Raw genomic sequence first — 21,252 nt, forward strand, 5'->3', positions numbered from 1 at the left:
AGACGTAAGTAACGTCCTCCAGCAGTCAAAACCTTCTCTGCTCCCAGACGCCTTCCTGGAGTGTGAGAGTCAGCCTCTCTGTGCTCCTCGCGTGAGATGTGTCACCTGCAGTGGTGGCCACCCGGGCCAGAGACCAGCTCTCATCGCAGCAATTTCAGTGGGAGCGAGAGTGAGGACTGAGAGGTGCCCTGGGGAGCAGAGCCCTGAGAGGCCACCATCATGCTGAGGCAGCCCAGGGCCTCCCCACGCGCTGGGCAGTGGGGTTAGAAAAATGGGCTTTCTAGAGCCTGTTAAGAGTGGAATTAAACTGTATAAACCGAGGGGCGCCTGGGTGGCTCAGTCGGTTAAGCATCCGACTTTGGCTCAGGTCATGATCTCGCGTTCCGTGAGTTCGAGCCTCGTGTCAGGCTCTGTGCTGACAGCTCAGAACCTGGAGCCTGTTTCGGATTCTGTGTCTCCCTCTCTCTCTGACCCTCCCCCGTTCATGCTGTCTCCCCCTGTCTCAAAAATAAAATAAACGTTAAAAAAAATTTTTTTAAATAAAAAAAATAAATAAAACTGTATAAACCGGATCAAAACTCACCCTTGTCTGTGACCACTGCTTCCCCTCCACTCCCTAAAAAGGACTTTCAGGATCACCCACTGTTTTCTAGCATCCTGTCTCTGGCCAGTCACACCCGTCCATGGGCGACTGTTCGGACACCTCCCATGTCACACCCTGCCCCAGCACGAGCTCTTTTCCCCACTCTAACAATCAGTTCTGAGGTCTGTGGGGTCAGGCATGAGACCCCACCTTGCCACTGGCTGTCAACAGGGCCTCCGGCATGATCCAAGCTGGCGTGTGCCTCAGTTTCCTGCTGAATGGGGCTACGGCACCTCAGTCACAGGGCTGTTGCAAAGACAAAATGGTGAACAGTACCCGCTCCCCAGGTGTTGGGTCTGCCCTGCTGTTAGCACTGTACTGTTGGCTCCCAGGACCCCTCTCTCTGAGCCACGGGCAGTGGGACCGGCAGCCTGCCCTGGGTTCCCCAACCCCTGCACCGATCTCTCTAGGAATCCCAATGCCTTATCCTGCACACACCACACCACGACCCTGAGGCCAGGACTGGCACCCCCAAGTCCCCACACCCCAAGTGTCGGGCAGACAGGCCCCCGGTACTCAGGCGCCCACCCTCAGTGTCGGCCGAATGGACCCCACTTTCTCCTATGGCTGCCTGGGAAGAGGTAATTTTCAAACCAACCTGAAAGGTAAAGAACCAGAAGTTCAAAGAGGTTAGCCCAAAACCACACAGCCCCACGGGGGTAGAAATAGAAACCAAATCCAAAGTCCTAACTCTTCTCATCGTTACCCAAAGGCTGGGAACTCAAAATCATTTCTTCTGTTTTTAGAACGAACTCAGTGCATCCTTTGAATGGGGTGGTGCTCAGGGTTAATCTCACCCCAAGCCCTGAGGCCGGATGGTCAAGAATTCAGCTTGGGTGAGAAATTTCCTTGGCCCCGTTCTCTGTTCCCTGCCCTGGCCCCAAAGCCTCCGCCCACCACGCAGAGGAACCTGCTTAGTTGAAGTGGGGGTGGCCTTGTTTCCGCCACCTTCTCCGGGAACTGGAGGGATGCTGGATGCTTTGTTCTCTCTGCTCGAATTCAGCACCTGCGTCTGTACAATTCACACAATTCCGCCCCTTGGCACCCGTTACAGAGGGGGGAGAAGGGTGGGAAGGTGATCTGCCCCACCCCCCGCCGCCATTCATTCGTCAATTCCTCCAACCCAGACTCCTGAACTTAGAGGAATGATCACTGAACTTTACGTGAAAAGTACTACTTTATGAAACCCCACACCGAAAACCAACCATAATTTTCACGTTCCCCTTTGGCTTTTAAAGACGAAATTTTTATTTCAAATAGGGAGCGGGGCTCTGGCCTTCCTCAAACCCTGAGGGGCCCTGATTAGGTGTCCGTGTCAAGATGTTTCCTGAGCCAAACAAAAGCTGGTTTATGCAAAATCTAAGATCCTCACAAGTCACTTAGGGCTCAGACAAGCCTTTGTGACAAACCTCTCTAATCAGTTCCATCCCTACCCGCCTCCAGAAGTCTATGGAGGAAATAAGCTTGGCCTCCAAATCATAAGGCACAGAGGCTCTTTGACTTCTTCGGGCCCCAGCCCCTTGGCCCATCTGACGGCTGCTCTGGGCCTCTGTCCAGGGGAGTGTGCGGACTGGCCTATAGCACTTAGCATCGGGCCCCGGGCTTTCCACGGACCCAAGTCCCCAGTCATGGTTTTTTAAGTAAGCAAGTTACAACAACAGAGGGATGTAATCCATGATCAACGCAACTGTCCCCCGGGTACAATACTTATGGGTGTATGTTACAGTCCCCAAATCTGCCGGCTGGAAGCACAGTGTCTGTGTGAGACAGACGCAGGTCTGATTCCTGTCCCTACGGCAGGGCAAAGGCCCCCGTCACTAAAATTTTGAAACATGATTGGGACCGACCATGCAGAACTGCCAAGAGGATCGAGCTAATATTTGTAAGTTGCACGGAAGGGTCCCTGGCACACGGCAAGTGCCCAGGAAGTGTTCACTCGTACCAGCATCACTGGGCCCTTCTCCTTCCGGGCTCCGGGATGGACAGATCAAGCCCTCTGCCCGCGTAGACCTGGGGCTCCCTGGAGCCTGCAGGGCTCACCTCTGTGCAGCCACTAGAGGGAGCACTTGCCCAACACAGAGGCCTCGCCTCTGCAGGGCCTTCTTCCACCAGGGGCACCGGAGACGGCCACCTTCCCCGCAACATCCGCTGGCGTGGGGTGGGTAGGGGCGCGGACGGCCCCGCACCTTGGACGGGCCTCTAATTTACAATTTTTAATTTACTTGGCCTGAGAGTTCCCCTTCTCCGCTACCTCCCAGGGCGGGCCTTCTCCTTGCTGGTCTGAGAACCTTGGTTTGTGTGGCAGGTTCAGGGTGATCGACGATGACGGTCGGGCCATTTCCCTTGGGGGAACGCTCCATATCCCGGCCTTCCTCACAGCGGCCACCAGGACCCAGTTCTGGCTGAGGGCTTGCAAGCGGAAGCTCACCGGGGCTTCTGGAAAAGGCTCTATTCCTGTTTGTGTCACAGACGCAACAGGCATCCTCCTAACCCTGTCTTCCCGCCTTGGATGCTGGTGGCTCCGGTGGCCGTCCTGACACTGTGAGGTGACGAACCACAGACAGATGGAGGGCAGAAAGACAGCCTGGGCCCACCCCTGAACTTCCTGTCCTTCCCGGGAACGTGCTAACTGCCCCTTCTGAGCCCCCAATGGCTACCCCATTGCTCTGAGGATAAGATCCCAGCTGAGGCTGCTAGGCCCCTACTATAGCCTGGTCTCCTGACCCTCCCTCCCTCCCTCCCATCCGTCCACCCGTCCATCCTGACACACCAGGCTTCTTCTCTGCTGCTCTGCTATGCAAAGTCCACTCCTGCCTCAGGGCCTTTGCACTTGCTACTCCCTGTGTCGGGAATGTTCTGTACCCAAATTCCCAACCCAGGCTCTCATCATTCAGGTCTCAGCCCAGACATTCTCTCCTCAGAGGTGCTTTACCCCACGGCCTCCTGCTCCAACCGAGTAGCAACCCACTATGTACCCGCACCATCTGCAATGCTGGGTACGTTTATTCGGTGCCTGGTTTAGTGACCTTCCTCTCGAGGAGAACTGAAGTTTCCAAGGGCACGGTGTGTGGCACGGGGTAGATACACGGGTAACACCTGCCCAGCGAGCAACTACATTTACCTCTTTTGCTGGACCTCCTTTGAGGAGGTACCTGTTATTTGCAGTCACAAAAATTCTTGGCCAAAATAACGGAACGGAAAAATCACCCCCAAACCAAGCAACACAACATGTTCTGCTCTGGCTGCCGCAAGGTGAGCTCTCGTTCTGTCTTCTCGGCCTCCTGCCCTCCCTCCGACGCACACACCCTCCCTGCCTCACCCCGAGACACGGCTCGTTCATCTCACACTCGGATGTCATTCCTGGCGTTAGCACTCACCTCCTGGGCCAGGGCCTTCTACTGGATTACGCAGTTATGGCAGCACGTCCCCTGTGGACGTTCATCAACAAAGTGGATGCAGGCAGTGGCTGCCTGTGGTACCCCCCTAGCTCACAGGTGAACCCCAACTTCCCCAGCAGAGGGTTCCTGGAAAAGTATACAAACAGCCAACTTGGGCAGAGCCGCGTGCCGAAATGCATCCAAGGGCGTGCTGCTAAGAGGAAGGTTTGCGAAGGAAATATGAATCACGGCCCCCATGACACGGCTTTATGCATTCAGAATTCGTTCATTAGGGTTTCTGTGAAAACTCAGGCTAGCCACGGCATTCGCAAGCACCCTGAGCCATCCAGTACAATCTCTCCAACCTGCACGGTGGCCGAGAGGTCTGGCCCTGCGGTCACACGAACCACCCATCAGCTGTGTGATATCCGGCCAATCATTGAATTTCTCTGTGCCTCGGTTTCCCCATCTGTAAGTGGCCATACGACATGAAGCCGCCTGATGGAGAATGTAGTCCAGGCTTCTTGGAGTGTGATTTGGCCGAATCAGTTTAAATGAAATACACAAAACCCCTTTTACTCCAAAACGTCCCTACTCGGGCGCCTGGTGGCTCAGCTGGTGAAGCATCTGGCTCTTGATCTCGGCTCAGGTCATGAGCTCGTGGTTGGTGAGATCAAGTCCCACATCAGGCTCTGTGCTGTCAGGACAGAGTCTACTTGGGATTCCCCCTCTCTCCCTCTCGCTCCCTTTCTCTCTCTCGCAAAATAAATAAACTTAAAAAAAAAAAAATGTCCCGACTAGGAATCTAGCTCGAGTGAGATTTATGTTCTACACAGCAACCACCTAAATGTCCCTCGACAAAGGTGGGGATTGAATAAGTTCTGGCACCAGCAGAAAACTGAAAAAGTATAAAGCCGTTAAATTAACGAGGTAGAACTCACTGAAAGGCTCAGGATGGGGGAGAAAAGCAAATTTTAGGACAATATTATGACAAGATTCCTTTTAATTCTTTTGGAAAACTGTATTCAGCACGAGTATAAACTGTTGCTCAATTAAACCCATGGTCTCCAGGCTCCATGCCCTTCACTGTGGGGAGTGGACACTGTGTGTCACTGCACAGAGCAGCCTGGCTGCCGGCCACGGGGCCAGACACGCACTTGGCTGTCCCGTCTCCTCCGGCATCTGCCCCTGCCCGCAAGCGGGCGGGCACAGAGCTCCAACAAATACATACACGAACCCTTGAAATACTGCTCGTTTGCTTCTCTACCTCAGAGTCAGATGACAGAATCCAAATCTCGCCGCGTCCACCAGGGGAATGGGGACTCGGGTGCTGCTGCTCCAACGTGGGGGGGCATCCATTTGCTGGCGTGAGGCTTGGGATTCTAGGGTCTCAGGGGCCCACAGGACCACTCCGTGGACTCTCTGCCCCGTGTCCCTTTTCTTTCTCAGTGTTTTTTTTAATATATATTTTTCTGAGATACACACACACACACACACACACACACACACACACCACGCGTGGGGGAGGGGCAGAGAGAGAGGGAGGAGGAGAATCCCAAGCAGGCTCCGCACTGTCAGCACAAAGCCGGGCGCGGGGCTTGAACTCACCAACAGCGAGATCACGACCTGAGCTGAAATCAAGAGCTGGACGCTTAACCGACTGAGCCCCCACCGGGCGCCCCTCTTTCTCAGTGATCTGAATGCTTCTCCTTTACCCCCTGCCCTGGGCTCCACCCTCTCTTTTCCTGGGGGTGGTTGGCTCTCTGCTTTCTGTCCCGGGGAGGGGACAGACGGCAGGGGGCAGCTGCAAATTCTGAAGGCGGAGAAAAGAAAGGAAGGAGGAGCCCCATGTGAGGATCAAGACTAAGGATGGAAAACCCGAGAAGCAGCCGGTTGTCTGTCAGCAAGTGGGGAGCAGTGGGGACAATGCCCAATGGCACCCAAAGTGCCCCTTCTGCCTTGAGCGGCTTCCCAGACTGCTCCCTCTGTTCCTTCTGCCATGGGGACTCCAGCCTCCAGGAGAGGGGGGAGGCGAGTGGGAAGAAGCCCACAACACAGGCTGAGTCGGGAGGACACTCCGGGGGGGGGCCTGGATCTGGGGGGGCAGGGCTGGGGTGGGGGCCGGCAGAGGGGCAACTCTCCAAGGCTGCACCAGCCCAGAGTCAGACAGCGCATTTTCTGAACAACACTTCTCATCTTCTTTTGACGGTTGTGTGTGTAAAACCCCTCCAGTTGAATGTTTTTAGGTTTATTTATTTATTTTGAGAGAGAGAGAGAGAGCAAGAACAGGGGAGGGGCAGAGAGGATGGAGGGGGAGGAGGGGAGAGAGAAAGAAAGAGAGAGAGAGAGAGAGAGAGAGAGAGAGAGAGAGAGAGAGAGAGAGAGAATCCCAAGCAGGCTCCGCACTGTCAGCACAGAGCCCGACGTGGGGCTTGAGCTCACCAATGGGGAGATCATGACCTGAGCTGAAATCAAGAGTCAGACGCTTAACCGACTGAGCCACCCAGGCGCCCCAGAACTGCTACAGATATTAAGGAAAGAGTGGAACCAAGAATCCTGTTGGGGCCAGCAGGCAGTTTTGATTCTGAGATCTGCAACCAGTTCGTTCGTGGACTCTCCCGCAGGAGAGGGAGCCAAGGGGTTAGCGAGACAGCTCTCCAGAGGGCAGACCAGAAATACCAAACTTTTTTTTTACCCAGGGCCAGAGAATCAAAATTTTAGATTATGGGTCAAGAGGCAGAACTGAATTATGTATGGTATTAACAAGATTTTTAAAAAATCTCCACACATTTTTTTATTGATGAAATTCAAAATACAGTCACTAAGTGCAGTTTCAAAGAATAATACAAGTTTGGGACACCTGGGTGGCTCAGCCAGTTGGAGTGTCTGACTCTTGATTTCGGCTCAGGTCAAGATCCCAGGGTTGTGAGATCGAGCCCTGCGTCAGACTCTGTGCTGACAGCACAGAGCCTGCTTGGGATATTCTCTCTCTCTCTCTCTCTCTCTCTCTCTCTCTCTCTCAAAAAAAAAAAAAAATTAAAAAAAAAACATTAAAAATAATAAGAATACAAGTCTACTAATGAGAAGAATGGAATGCAGATGAGAATATTTTGCTTAACTGGGGTTCCCAAGTTACTGTTCCCTATCACTGAAATCAACCGCACAGTTTGACTTTTTCCAACAGTGGAAAAAGGTAAAAACTTTTCTTAGCTTTTGGGGCATACAAAACCCAGCAGGCACCCGGACCACTGATGATTCCGAGGCGAACCGCCCCGGGGCCCTCAAGGCCCACCCCAGAAACCTGGCCACTTCTCTAAACCTCCCAGGCTGGGGTACACAGCCAACACCACACGGGCACCCAGAGACGTGCAACTTCGCCACGCACCTTCTGTCGACAAAAACCAAAAGGCTACAGTGGGTGGTTCTGATTTGCCTCGAAGACAGTGCCTCAAACTTGAATCTCAAATGGACTCTGTGCCACTCAGCCAAAGTCATGAGATCACCACCAGGGTGGAGCCCGGGAGACAGTTGAAATGCAGGTTCCAGGACCCAGAGAGGTTCTGTCCTCGGGTTCCGTCCACAGAGAGTCTGATTCTATGCGTCAGAGACGGGGCCCGGGAGTCTGAATTCTAACGAGTACCACCTTCGACCGGCCAGGTGATTTTACGGTAGGTGGTCCACGGGTCCTACTTAGAGCAACGCTGGCAGAGAGGAAGGGTGAGGAGGTGGGACAGGAATGCTGAAGTCCTGCATCATGAACAGCGGCCGTGCCCGCAGGTTGTTATTACGGGGTGCCACCTTCCTGCCCTCCTGACCCGCTCCTGTCTCAGAGAACCCTTCCCTTCCTGCAGCCTGGAGCTAGGAAATGCCGTTCAACCCATTTAACTGCTGAGATGCCGGGAGATTAGGTAGCTTACCCCAAGTCACCCGGCTAGTAAGGTGTGCAGCCAGAACTGGAGCGAGCCAGCATCACTCCAGGGCCTGGATCTTTATCTCTAAGGCTTCTATCAAGTGGCTTCTGGTGACACAGGGGCTCACAAAGCCATTCTCGAAACCTAACAGTTTGGCAACACTCGGAAAGGAATGACAGCAAGGCACGGGGGACCTACTACGTTTCCAGTTCTTGAGATACAATCTGTGTTATTCTCACAACAGCCCTTCGCGGTAGAGGTGACCATCCATATTTATCGCACAAGGACATTCCTCAAAGGCCAGGGTGCAGCAGCATGCCTCAGCTCACAGGAGATAAGTACAAGAGCCTACCAGGGTCAAACCGAGGTTGATCTGGCCCCAGTCAGCGCCACTGATGCTCACTGCTATCAGTTTTCTCGAACCTCAGAAAGCCCTCAGCTCTGTATCCGTCAGCTCTTGCCGCATAACAAACCACGCCAGAACTCAGCAGTATACAGTGAGAATTTATCACCATCTCAAAGGTATGTGGGAAAGCTGAGTCGGGTTTTCGCTACATGTGTTTATTCTGATGGAAAGACAGCGACTACCCAGGAGTTTATTATTCTCGTGGGTAAAATCTGGAGCTACCAGAAAGGCAGGTGGAAGTGTGAGATCCTCCTTATGGTCTAGGCTCAAAACTGGCACTTTTACCCTCATTCTATTGATCAAAACAAATCACAAGGTCAAGGGCAACCTCAGTGGGACAGGGCATATGTTTCTTGGGCAGAGGCTGAAGGGAGTAGGAAGAAAGCGAGTATTTGCTGAACGGTAATCTAAAGGCTGATCTGGAGGGTGGGAGAGCTACTGAAACCCCTCTGCTGTCGTGTGTCCAGATACTCGGACACTAGGACGCCAAGTGCTTCGTCTCAATGCGGGAGAAGCCAGACGTTAATTCCGCGACAGCAAGGCAGGCGACAGACATGAGGAAACCAGACAGGGTGGAGGGGCCCCCGGTGACTCAGCGTGTGAAGCACCCGGCTCTTGACTTCGGCTCAGGTCACGATCTCACGGTTCACGGGTGCAAGACCCACATCAGGCTCTGCGCTGGCAAAATGTGGAGGCTGCCTGGGATTCTCTCTCCCTCTCTCTCTGGCCCTCCCCAACCCATGCTCTCTTGCTCCCAAAATAAGTAAATAAACTTAAAAAAAAAAAAAAAAAAAAGGAAGAAAGCAGATGAGTGTAAACCAACAGGGGGTCATAGGGACTATGACTCTGCCCGGCCACTCCCTGGCTCCTGCAGACGACCAAGGATAGGCCACCTTTCCACTGACCCTTGCCACCCTGGCCCTGCCTCCTGAGCACCTGACCTGCCATCATAGGAGAGGTGACCCTCTGAGAAGCAACATTCTAGGAGAAACTTGCTTCTGTTCTCGCCGTATGGCGTAAAGAGACGTTCTCAGTACTGCTGGAGGTCTACCCGAGCCCTTCATTACGCCTTGCTGGGCTCCTTCCCCGGGAAATCAGGGATTTGTTCATCCCGCTGTTTTCCTCCCCCGGAACTCCTTACCGTGGGGCGGGATGGAGGCACAACCCGGTCACTAGTAGTGTAAAAATAGACAGGTTTGATCAAAAGAGATCAGGGTGACAACTAAGTGGCCTAAACGTTCTGCACGACTGCCTTATATGAGGAACGAGAGTGAAGTGTAAGCACAGGTCGAGCAGCCTTGAGCAGAAGGGTGTGACTCTGCAGAATCAGGGCTGGGCGAGGACCCAGGCACCAGCTGTCCCCCCGACACCTGCACCCACCTGCAGACATCAGGAAGCACGTCCGGCCAAAGTCTGGCTCTGCCCCAAGCCCAATCTCCCACCACTGCAGTGACGGTCCTGTGTGTTAGGTACTGTCCCCTTGTGGTAGAATCTGCCATTTTTGTGTATTTCACATCCACTCCTCTTTTTAGAACTGAAACAGCGCCCCAACATTTTTGAGGGCCATCCCCCCCAACTGTCACTGTACGTGATAGCGTGGGGCTGTTACTTCTAGTGCTGGACGCCAGCAGGAGTCGAAGCCACCCCAGGCCACAGCTTCCGTGTGCATCTCGTGAAGTAGGATGCACGGCCGAGGCTGTGGGGGCCACCTCGGCCACCGGCAGCCAGCACAGGGTCAGCCCCAGCCGTGCCAAGCCCTACTGGAGCCTGAGCCAAAGAAAACATCAGTCAGGCTGATCCTGTCTTTGTTTAAAAGTTTGATATTCTGAGGTGGTTCAGATAGTTGAGCATCCGACTTCGGCTCAGGTCATGATCTCACAGTTCGTGAGTTCGAGCCCCGTATCGGGTTCTCTGTTGTCACCCTGGAGCCTGGCTTTGGATCCTCTGTCCCTGCCTCTCTCGGCCCCTCCCCTGCTTACTCTCTCTTTCTCTCTCAAAAATAAATGAAAACATTTAAAAAACTTTTAATATTTTGCCTTGTGGATATTTGCCATGGATCCGTTTTGTATAGATTTCGATTTTTTTTTTAATTTTTTTTTTCAACATTTATTTTTGGGGGGACAGAGAGAGACAGAGCATGAACGGGGGAGGGGCAGAGAGAGAGGGAGACACAGGATCGGAAACAGGCTCCAGGCTCGGAGCCATCAGCCCAGAGCCTGACGCGGGGCTCCAACTCACGGACCACGAGATCGTGACCTGGCTGAAGTCGGATGCCCAACCGACTGTGCCACCCAGGCGCCCCTAGATTTCGATTTTTAAAGTATTGCACCCCGACGTAATTTATCTCGATTTCTCAGCTTTTTGGCAGCCCCTGACATTTTGCACTTGACCTGATCTATGTGACCTTGGGCGAGACGCTCAGCCTTCCTGAGCCCTGGTTAATGCATCTATAAAACAGGGGTGCCGATACCCGCTGGGCTAGATTAAATAAGATGATGTATGTAAATATTCCTTGTAAACGGCGATTACCTGAATATAAGCGATCTTCTGCCTGAACACACAACTCCTCCTCCAACAGTGAATAGGAAAATTCATTTAGGGTCAGGCACTGGGCCAAGGGATGAGGCTGACTATCCTACCAAATGCTCACCACAGCTCCCTGAGACTCGGACCATAGGATATAAATCCTGTAATTAGAGGTCCCCCAGCTCTCCCAGATCCCGTGACAGGCACAGACAGGGGCCACCCAGTGGTGACTATCAGATCTGGGCAGAAGATACCCGCTGCATAGATTCGTCAGAGCGAGGAAGGGAGCAGTGAGGGTCAGGCTCGAGACCCAGACTCCATAACTGAGCCAGGCTGATCAACATTGCTCATCACCACATTTTGAGGCTGGTGAATTTTTGTCACTTTGTGTGGCTTTGGATCAGCTTTTACAACTGAAACGACGACAAAATTCTGTACTCGGTGCCTGCCTTAGTCACTACAGCGAGCGACCTGTGTGGCTCAGGCTGCTCCCGGAGCAGACCGCTGATGTCGGCTGCTGTTGGCATTCGGTGAGAACGGCAGGTGGAAGCTTGGTGCCATCCTGGCCAAACCCAGAGCAGAGGAAGCAACCAAACAAAGCTTCTGTCTACAAACAGGTGAAGCCCCGTGTGTGTCTGTCGGCAGCTGCCGGAAAGCTGAATGACCTCTTGTCTATAGGGGCCCTCTCGTGACCATGAGACAAGAGCAGTCAAAATGTGAAGGAAAGCAAAGTAGAAAGACATAAAAAAGAGCGAGCTCAGGTTCAAGATGTCACTTCTGAGCAGCTAAATCCATGCCAGCAACTCCCTACCTCTGGGCGTCTGGTGTGAAAAAACAAACTCCCCCCCCCCCCCCCCCCCCCCCCCGGCGCTCCCTGCCCACCACACATCTACTTGTTTAAGCCATTGTTGGTCAGGTTCTTGCTGTGTGCGGCCAACCCAGTTCTACGTGATACAGCTAGGGATCAGCCTCTTGCGCTGTGTATAATTCGGTTGCTCTTGAGCAAAGTGTTGCCTGCGGTAAGAGTTTCTGGTCGCTGGTCAATGAAAACGTGTCTGCATATGCATTTAATGTGCCGATGGACTTCTGAAACAAATATCTTGCGCCATGAGGCAGCACACGTCTCCTGTAGTCTGTCCAACAAACAGCCACGAACATGTGCTAAGGTCACAGAAGCTTAATATTAAAACAGAGCAAACTGCCTGAAGGCAAAAGCAGATCTTATATGCATGCAACTGACTGGCCAGGCCTAAGTAACATCTAGAACACCAGCAGCAAGGGACTCTGGGAAACGGAATCGGGCGCTTTCTTGCCTGTGCGTATGGGAAACAGAAGGACAGAATCAGAAATGGACGCTAACACCAGTCCGTGCCATCTACCACCTGTGGCAAAAGAAGGGCATCCTTGTATTTCAAACATCTCTTAAAATGTAATTTCAGGGGCGCCTGGGAGACTCATTCGGTTGAGCGTCTGACTTCGGCTCAGGTCATGATCCTACGGTTCGTGGGTTCAAGCCCTGTATCAGGCTCTGCACTGACAGCTCAGAGCCTGGAGCCTGCGTCCTATTTTGTCTCCCTCTCTCTCTGCCCCTCCCCTCTCACGCTCTGTCTCTCTCAAAAATAAATAACACCATTTAAAAAATTAAAATGCAATTTCACGCTTAAGTATTAGCACAGAGAACAAATACATACCCATAAAACAGAAATAAAAATCTGGTAGCTCTAACAGGTACTTAGGCCAGTTAGTTAAGTTCCCAGCTCCTCTGTTCTTTTATGTCTGAAACGGACACCAGGATCTCCATCCCAGTTACTACGTGGGGTGTCTGTGAAAACAAAGTGGGATAACGCACAGGCGAGTATTTGGCAAGTGGTCCAGGGCTACGGCGTATAAAGAGCTTCGAGAATCTGACCTACAGCTACGAGTCCGGATCGGTATTTGGGATGGAAAAAAATTAAAAAGACGACAATGGTTGATCAAGGCAAAATATACCCAGCTATGGCAGATGGGCTGAAAAAATATGAGGTTCACTTGGGGAGAGATGACGTCAGCATTTAGAGATCTCGGTAAGCAACCCATCATTCTATAAGGCACACGTGATGTGTTTTCAAATCACAGTCAAGGGAACCGAGGATCAGATGGAAACTGGCTGTATTCAGTGTTTCGTCCAGCTGAGTTCTGTCCCTCTCACCTGTCTTGGCCCTGCCCCTCCCCCCAGACCATCCCCTCTGTCTGTGGACCGCATTAGCTTCATCTAGATGCCCCCAACAACTTTCCTCCTCTAAGGAGACTTGTCCCTCTAATCTCCCTTCACAGCAGATGGGGGAAACACCTAAAACTCAAATCTGACCATTCCGCTCCCTCGTTAGTAAGCTCTCCAAGGCTCCCTGCTGCTCCCAGGATCTGCCCCGAATTCTTGCTATCGTCTTTCCACTTTCTTCTTACCCTCTGACTCTCTGGTTCCATCACATCCCACTGTCTACTCAAATTGGGCACAACTTCCCACTCATATTATGCCCCTATGCCCTGCTATTCTCTGGTCCAACTCCTATTCAATCCTCAAGTCCCAGCTCAGTGGTCACCTCCTCCAAGAAGCCTTCTCCGAATCCCACCTACTGTCAGGTCGCTCTCCTTCTGGGCTCCCAGAGCTGCCTGTACAAGTGGCTTGTGTCTGTCTTATCATCAACTACACAACATAGAAATAATCCATTTATATAACTCTCTAAAACCTGAGCCACTTTCATCATCCCCCCCCCCCCACACACACACACAGGGACTAGGATATCATCGTCTCTGGAACGGTAACCTTGGCACATGCTTAGCAGTGGCTCACTATGTGCCAGACCCAGGGCCAAACACGAAGTCCTCCTAACCACCCTCTGAAGCAGGTCATGCGGTTATTCCTGATCTACAGACAAGGAGCAGGAAGCCCTGGGAGGTTTAGGGACCCTGCTCGACAGCACGTGGTTACTAAGGGAGACAAGAATGCAAGAATCCAAACCCAAGTCTTTCAATCCCCGGGACTTGGCATGCTCCCTGGTAACTATTTGCTGAGTGTAAGTGCAATTCTGGGAGTGAATAAGCAAGGCAAAAGTACTCGTGAGAGCCCCTGGCTGACTGCAACCTGGAGGACCGAGGCCCTTGTGTTAAAGCAAGAAGGGGGCCAGGGCAGGCCTTCAGTCTGTGACCCTGCATTTCCTCTCCGATTGCCAACCTTGTCCCAGCAAGTAGCCCTGCCCTTTATACTTTGAACATCCTTCTTGGGGATCCCCAGAGAGCAGCTGAGCCTTCAACAGATGCCCCACGTGTCCATGTAGGTGAGAAGTGGGGTCTATGCCTTGCCCCTATCTTTCTTCCTTCTTGCTATGAGCCGTATCTTTGCAGTAACGTGTGAGGGTGGGGAAACTCAGAGACCAAGTTCCTTTATGCGGCCAGGATCACACCAATAGCTATTAGTCAGTACTCTTGCCATCAAACTGAATTTACGAATGCATATACCTATCGACTCCAAACTTAATTAGCTTCAGGAATGGCTGGATCCAGATGTTCAAGTGATCTCATTAGAACTCCATCTCTCCCTCCCTGTCACCCAAGTTCTAGCTCTTCTTTTCTGTGTTGGCCTCACTATCAAAGACACTTTCTCCCAGCACTCTGGCTGCCAGCAGCTTCCGGTCTCCATCTTACCCATTCAGCCAGTTCCTAGCGGGACAACTTCTCTTTGCCAGTAGTTCCCATATAAGTCCCCAAACCAAATCTTGCTGGTCTGGCATGGGCTTCCTGTTTGTGTCTGAGTCACCAAGGTAGATCAGAGAGAAAAATACACTCACTGGCCAAACCTGAATCATGTGACCACTTCTAAAAATGGTGGTGGGGTAGGGGGTAACAGTGGAATTCACCCCTACCCAAAATGCATGAACTAAGGGTAGAGGCAGCAGTCATGCCCAAAGAGAATTGAGGTCCCATTTCCAGAAGTGACTGCACAGGAAAAATCAAGACGGGCAAGACAAAAGGTCTAGGTGAAACAGGAACTCTTTCTTCTGCAGTAAATTTCTGAAGCCTGAACCTGTGTCAGGGGCCCTGTGTCTCATCCCAGAATTAGGGATTCCAAGGAAGGTCCCTGAAAGTCCCTATAATGCAGGACATATGGGTTGTTGATGATGGCAACCTTCCACTTCCTCTCTCACGTGTCTGGCTAAGATGGTATCAGGATTCAAAGACGGGGAAGAGTACAAGCTGTAAAAATAATCTGCTATTAAGCTCTGTGCCGGCACCAACTGTGGTGGCATTTGGAAGATGAAACCAAAACCGTTCCTTTGGAGATAGCAGGCACTTTCCAAGTGCGCTGATAAAAAAGGAAGGCTTGAAGTAAAGTGACATTTACGTGCTAGGAGAAGCAGATCTTCTTTCTTACTCCAAAACCATTTCAGGAGCTGGGCAAGGGGGGCGTTGGCACGCGCTGTGGGGAGCATCTGGCCGGGGGGGCGGGGGGGGGGGTTGTTGCTCGGCGGCCAGGTGGGGCTCAGCCTCCCATCCCTTGTGCTCTGAGGGGCCAACGCTGCCCCCACCCCCATCTGCTACTCTGCTACTGGCAAATTTAAATACCAGCCTGTTTCAGCTCAGAGATGTGGAAATTAAGAAAGGAAACGAGAGGCGGCGGGAAGGAAAGAAAAGCGATAAATCACTTTGGACTGCTGCCGCATTTGAATGTGCGTGGCGAGAGGCAGATCCATGTAGGAGGCAGAGTCTGGGAGGTGAAAAGACCCAAGTTCAAATTATAGCTTCACAAAGTATGGCAAGAGGCCTGGGGCCACTCGCCTCACTGAGCCTCATTTTCCTCATCTGTAAAATGGGAGCACACCTTTCACAGGATGTTTCTGAAGGTTCAGGGCCATGGATAGATGGCAGCTGGTACAGAACTGGTGTTGAAGGACAATGATCCTTCCTGCCTCTCTTTCTTCTCTTAGGAGGCTGGGTCCGAGCCACAACACGGCTCCATCATCCTCCCACCTAGACCAGGAGGCAGCAGTGCTCAATTCCCTTCCAGTACATCTCCCCTGGCCTTCTGCTCCTGCCTAGCCCTACTCTGACCTCCAGCGCTTTCTCCATCCTCAGGCTCCACCCACATGGGCTGTTGCCTATTTTTCAAGTACCAGGGCTTTTTGCCACCTCAAGGCCACCATGCTCGCTGTCCCTTCCTCTCCCACCCCTACCCTTCCCAGGGTCAGCTCCCTCTCATCATTTGGTCTCTGCCTAAATGTCACCTCCTCCAAGAAGCCCTCCTTGACCACCCTGGTGAAAGCAGCTGCCCACACTTCAGTCACACTCTCTGGCTCATCTCTTGAAAATGATCTCATTTATCTATTAGTTCTTATTCCCGAAGGAGACTATAAGCCCTAATAGCTAGGAAACACTTCCCTCTTGTTCATCTGTGTGTCCCCTAGCGCTGAATGTGTGCCTGGCCCAGAACAAACAGGTACTCAAATATTTGAGGAGGGAGGGAAGAAAAAAGAAAGGAAGGTGAGAGTAGAGAGGGCAAGAGGGAGAAAGTTGGAGGCACATCCTCCACCCCATTCTGGAGCTTCTATCCCCCATCCCAATCCCAGGTGCTGGCTCCCTTCACACCTACACCCAGCCCTCTCACTACCCCCCACCCCCAACACACCCATACTGGACTCCAAAGCCTGGCTTAACCCTGTGTAGACAGCTCCCTCGTATACAACATTCCGCCATTACAACTTCCTTCCGTCACGAGGGCCAGTCCGGCTCACAGACCACCTTTCCACATCACCGTGCTCAGGGACCAAGCATAATAGTCATCCATTACTTCCCTCTGTCCCCTGTACTGCCCCTTCAGGGCCCAGAACCTCCACTCAGCCACACTCAGTCCCTGGAGCTTGGATTGGAGCCCACCCCACCCCCTCCTCCAGGAGCTGAACACGTGACCCAAACCCAGCCAGTGAGAACACAGCATTGTCCTGGCCCCACCCCCACCCCGTGATGGGCTAGGAATGGCCTAAGACTCCAGCTGGGTGGCCCTGGACGTTGAATTCCAGGATCCTTACCACGTGTTGATCCGCAAAGTGGTGCTGTTCCTCTGCCGAGCTCCTGTAGGTGTAAGCCTGGAGCTGACGGCCATCTTGCCACAGCGTGGGACCAGCCTGCCTGAGAATAAAGCCAGCACGGAGGGTGGCAGAGCTCAGAGGCAGGCAGTTCAGATGGCATCATTTGAGCACCTGGATCCCTATTTTACCTGAAAGTAAACGCCCCTCCTGAAATCTTCAGTGAACTCCCTTTGGGGCTTAAGGCGGCTGGACTTGAATTTGTCACTTGCCACTAAAACTGTGCTGATTTGTAAAGCGACCATTAGTTAGTGGCTAGTGACTGAGACGTGAGGAGGCGGCCAGGGGGCAGAGACTACCAGTCACGGAAAGAGGGCCACCCTTCCCCATACTGGTCTGTGGCACACGGGGGGGCGACAGTCCCCTCTAGAAGGGGGAAGAGGCAGACAAAACTCCAAAGGCCGACTAGAGCAGAAGTCAGCCGGGGCGTTGACCGGGGAGAACCAGCGTCTTCCCAGATGGAGGGATTCCTGAGCGCCTCTGCTGGCACACCCAGCCGCTTGGGGAGCCCTGCTTCCCTCCAGCCCTCTCAGGGTTTCAGGCAGCCTTGAAATCTTTCGAGGCAAAAATAAATCCGAGGCACTAGTCGTATCTTTAGAGGAAAAAGACTTCCTCAGCCTTCTTTAAGGCGCACAGCATTTCCAGCACGCAGGATGCCTCCCACGTGCCATCCGCTCCCAGGCCCATATAAGGCGCGCCTTCTGGATGCTCTGTACACTCAAAATGGTACCTGAGGGCCAGCTGGGGCGCGTTCCAGCTCTCTCCGCCAGGCAAGTACTCACCTGAGCCCACAGAAGGGAACTATTCCAGAAAAATGGCCCCACGAGGGCGGGGGGGGGGGGGGGGAGGTGGAGGACGTACGGCCCAGCTCCCCAGAGCCACGCTTGGGAGCAGAAACACAGCTGGGGGCGTGAGGCACCAGCAAAGGCCTTGTCTGTGTGCCAGGTGTCCACTTCTCAGGAAGAGTGACAGCCTCTGGCGCTCCTGGGATCTCTGGCTCTAGGGAGAATGTTCTTTCCCAGCTTCTGAGGCCTGGAGGAGGTCCTGGCCATTTGGAGGCTGGGCTGGGATTTGCGGGGTCCCAGACTCGCCTCACTGGCTGCGGCTGCTCCTGAGGCTCAAGAAATGGCCTCGGGAGGACATGAGGAGAAGCCCCGTGCTGGAGCTGCAAGAACGTGGGCTTTCAAGAACTCAGCCCCGGGTCTGAACCACACCCTGCTGCTGGCCTCACTCTTCATGCTGTGGATTGTACACTGGAGGCTCGGAAACCACCACCTTCTGGGGCGCACCTGTCCCTCCCTCGGAGCTCCAGACCCATAATACCAACCTCCAGCTGGACATCTTGGCTGAGACATCCAACAGGAGTCTCAAACTCCACACCTCCTAAACTGAACTCCCAGCTCTGGCTCCCCCTTCCCCCCCCTCCCCCTTGCTCAGTGAATGACACCTCTGATCCCCCCACCAAATTATGGTATTTCCCTGATTCCTCCTTTCTCCGTCTCGCCACCCACAGAAAATTAGTTACCAACTCCTGGTGATTCTCCCTCCTAAAGCTCTCACCCAGCTGGCACTTTCCAGCCCAGCCTCCTCTTGCCTGGATTATCTCAACAGACTCCTCTAACAGGTTTCGCTGCCCGCACTCTGGTTTGTTACTGACAGTTCACTCAGCAGCCAGACTGGCTGTCCCGAAACGAAGGCAGTCCTGTCCCTCCCCTTTCAACCCCCTGCAGTGGTAATCCTCGGCCAGCCCAGCAAGTCTCATTTCCTTACCAAGCCTTTCCTGATCTGACTTCCGGCCTAGCAAAAATAAAGTATTCGAACGTTTTCTCTGAACCAGGCAAACTTTTTCAGTAAAGGGCCAGATAGTAAATATTTTAGACTTTGTGGGCCATATGGTCCCTGTCACAACTACTCAACTTGCTGTTGTAGTGCTAGAGCAGCTGAAGACATTATGTAAATGAATGGCTGAGGTCATGTGCCAATAAAACTTTATTTACAGAAACAGGTGGTGGGTGAGCGTTGACCCATGGGCCATGGTTTGCTCTAAAGGAATGACCTAATTACCCACCATTTCCACATCTCAGGGGCCACATCTAGGAAAAGGGGATAGGGCCCATGTTGAAGGGTTAGTGGAGGATTTGAAAGAACTTGTCAAGTTCCTGGGACACAGAGTCTAACATGTAGTAGGTGCTCAAGTGGTGATCGTTATCATTAAGTCTATTATATAAGTCTCTTTTTCTGCATGTTTAAGAATCAGTCAGCCCTGACTCCATAGCAAGGTTTACAAGGATAGAGACCCTTCTTTTTCTGAGGCCTGATGATGCACCATGCATTTATGGAGGTGACAGGAAACCAAACAGCTGAGCACCTACTATGTGCCAGGCACTGGGCTTCACACTGTAAAGTGGTCAGAATAAATCATAAGGCAATATTCACCCCCTGAGGCCAAGTCTAAAGAAGTGGGGAGAGAGGGGAGAGCTACAAGAAATTCTTTGTTCACCCCGACTGCATGCCTGCTATGTGCCAGGCTTCACGCAGGCTCTAGGGTTGCCCAGAAGCATAAGGGACAAGCTCTGCCTTTAAAAAAAAAAAAAAGGCACCGCCTAGAGAAATTGTTTTCTCCCGTTTTTAAGTTTATGTATTTATTTTGGGAGAGAGGAAGGACAGAGAGAGATTCCCAAGCAGGCTCTGCACTGTCAGTGTGACAGCATATGCAGGGCTCAAATTCACAAACCACGAGATCACGACCTGAGCCCAAGTCAGACGCTTAACCGACTGAGCCACCCAGGTGCCCCGGAACTATTTTCTCTTAAATGCTAAGCTTCTCCCTATCCTTGAAGCCACATTTCCTCCTCAAACGGAGACACAGATTCAATCCACCTTGGGTCCCTCCAGGGCTCTCTAGGCAGGCCTACATCCCCTCTATCTTCTTGATGGGACCTGGGGTTCTCACACTGAATGGAAATATAAGGGGTATGGGGCTGCGGAACCTCAGAGGTCCTGCCCCACTCTACGCCTCATCCTTATCCTAAGCCACATGGGCATAAAACTCCCACAAGTTCTCTGGGCTGTGAGCTCCTCAAAGCCAGGCCCTGCGGGGCACCTGGGTGGCTCAATCGGTTAAGCATCGTACTTCCGCTCAGGTCATGATCTCATGGTTTGTGAGTTCCAGCCCCGAGTTGGGCTCTGTGCTGACAGCTTGGAGCCTGGAGCCTGCTGTGGATTCTGTCTTCCTTTCTCTCCCCCCCCACTCATGCTCTCTCTCTCTCTCTCTCAAAAAAAAAAAAAAAAAAAGCCAGGCCCTGTCTCTCATGCATCCCTGTAGTCCCAGCACAAGGTCTGATGAGGGGCAGGCCTTTCACAGCGTGAGCTGGAAGAATGTGCACCCTCTTTGTTTCCGCTTTTCCTATCCACCGCTGTGTGCAGCCCACAGCTCTTGTTTTTGTTCTCAGCATCCCTGGCCCTTCCAGCAATAGTGCCCTAGTCTCGGGGATGGGCAATGGGACGCCACCAAAGTGCTGAAACATGCAACCGAAGCCTAAACTAATCAAAGCATGACACCTCCTAGCCACGCCCACTACTTCCGGGACAGACACTTGGGCCAATGAGGTACGAGACCCCCCCACTCTTTCCCACTTACTGTGAACCCATGAGGAGTACTGTTGGCAGTTGCTGTCACCTCTTGCTCCCGGGCAGAGCAGGAGACAGAACCCAACACGGAGGAAAAGCAGAGCTCAGTGATGGCCAGAAGCTAGGGTCCTGCTCACATTCACATTCCTGAGGATCAGTCTGCTCCGAATTTTTCTTTCACACGAATCAATAAATTCCCTCACCCTCTCTCTCTTTTCGCTTAAGCCATCTGGCAACCAATTTTCTGTCCCATTTGAACCAAAAGTGTTCTAACAGACACCTCATTTGGGGCCCGTCTCCTTCTTTCAATGAGAATTCCAACGTACCTTTTAAGGAGACACCCTCCCCTCCTCTCCGTAAATCTTTCCCCGAGGCCCAGCTGGTTCATACGGGGTTGTCATTCACAACAGCATTATACGGTCACTTCAAGGAGGATTAAGGATGACAACCTTGACGGCTCGTAGGACTAGCGCTGGGACTTGGTCTCAGCTTGTCTCAACATCCTATTTAGATTCAAAACCACGTGTCTCCTCATTTCTCACAGAGACCGCCAAGTTCCACGGGGTAAGTCATGTCCGATGGATTCAACAAGCAACGATTAAGTGCCTGAGGTGTCCTAGACGCTGGTGAGAAGCCGTGAACG

The 21,252-nt window shown here is 52.5% G+C and overlaps 1 long non-coding RNA gene across 1 annotated transcript in view; it reads right to left on the reverse strand.

Moving 5' to 3' along the window:
- Positions 1-21,243, reverse strand: part of LOC106980389 (uncharacterized) — a 57,869-nt gene extending 36,626 nt beyond the window's left edge. Inside the window, exon 1 of the long non-coding RNA XR_003416318.2 lies at positions 20,936-21,243. This is a non-coding gene — a long non-coding RNA (uncharacterized LOC106980389). The remainder of the gene's footprint in view (positions 1-20,935) is intronic.
- Positions 21,244-21,252: the final 9 nt, after the last annotated feature.

The sequence above is a fragment of the Acinonyx jubatus genome, chromosome A3 (genome assembly GCF_027475565.1).
Source record: "Acinonyx jubatus isolate Ajub_Pintada_27869175 chromosome A3, VMU_Ajub_asm_v1.0, whole genome shotgun sequence".
Lineage (NCBI taxonomy): Eukaryota > Metazoa > Chordata > Mammalia > Carnivora > Felidae > Acinonyx > Acinonyx jubatus.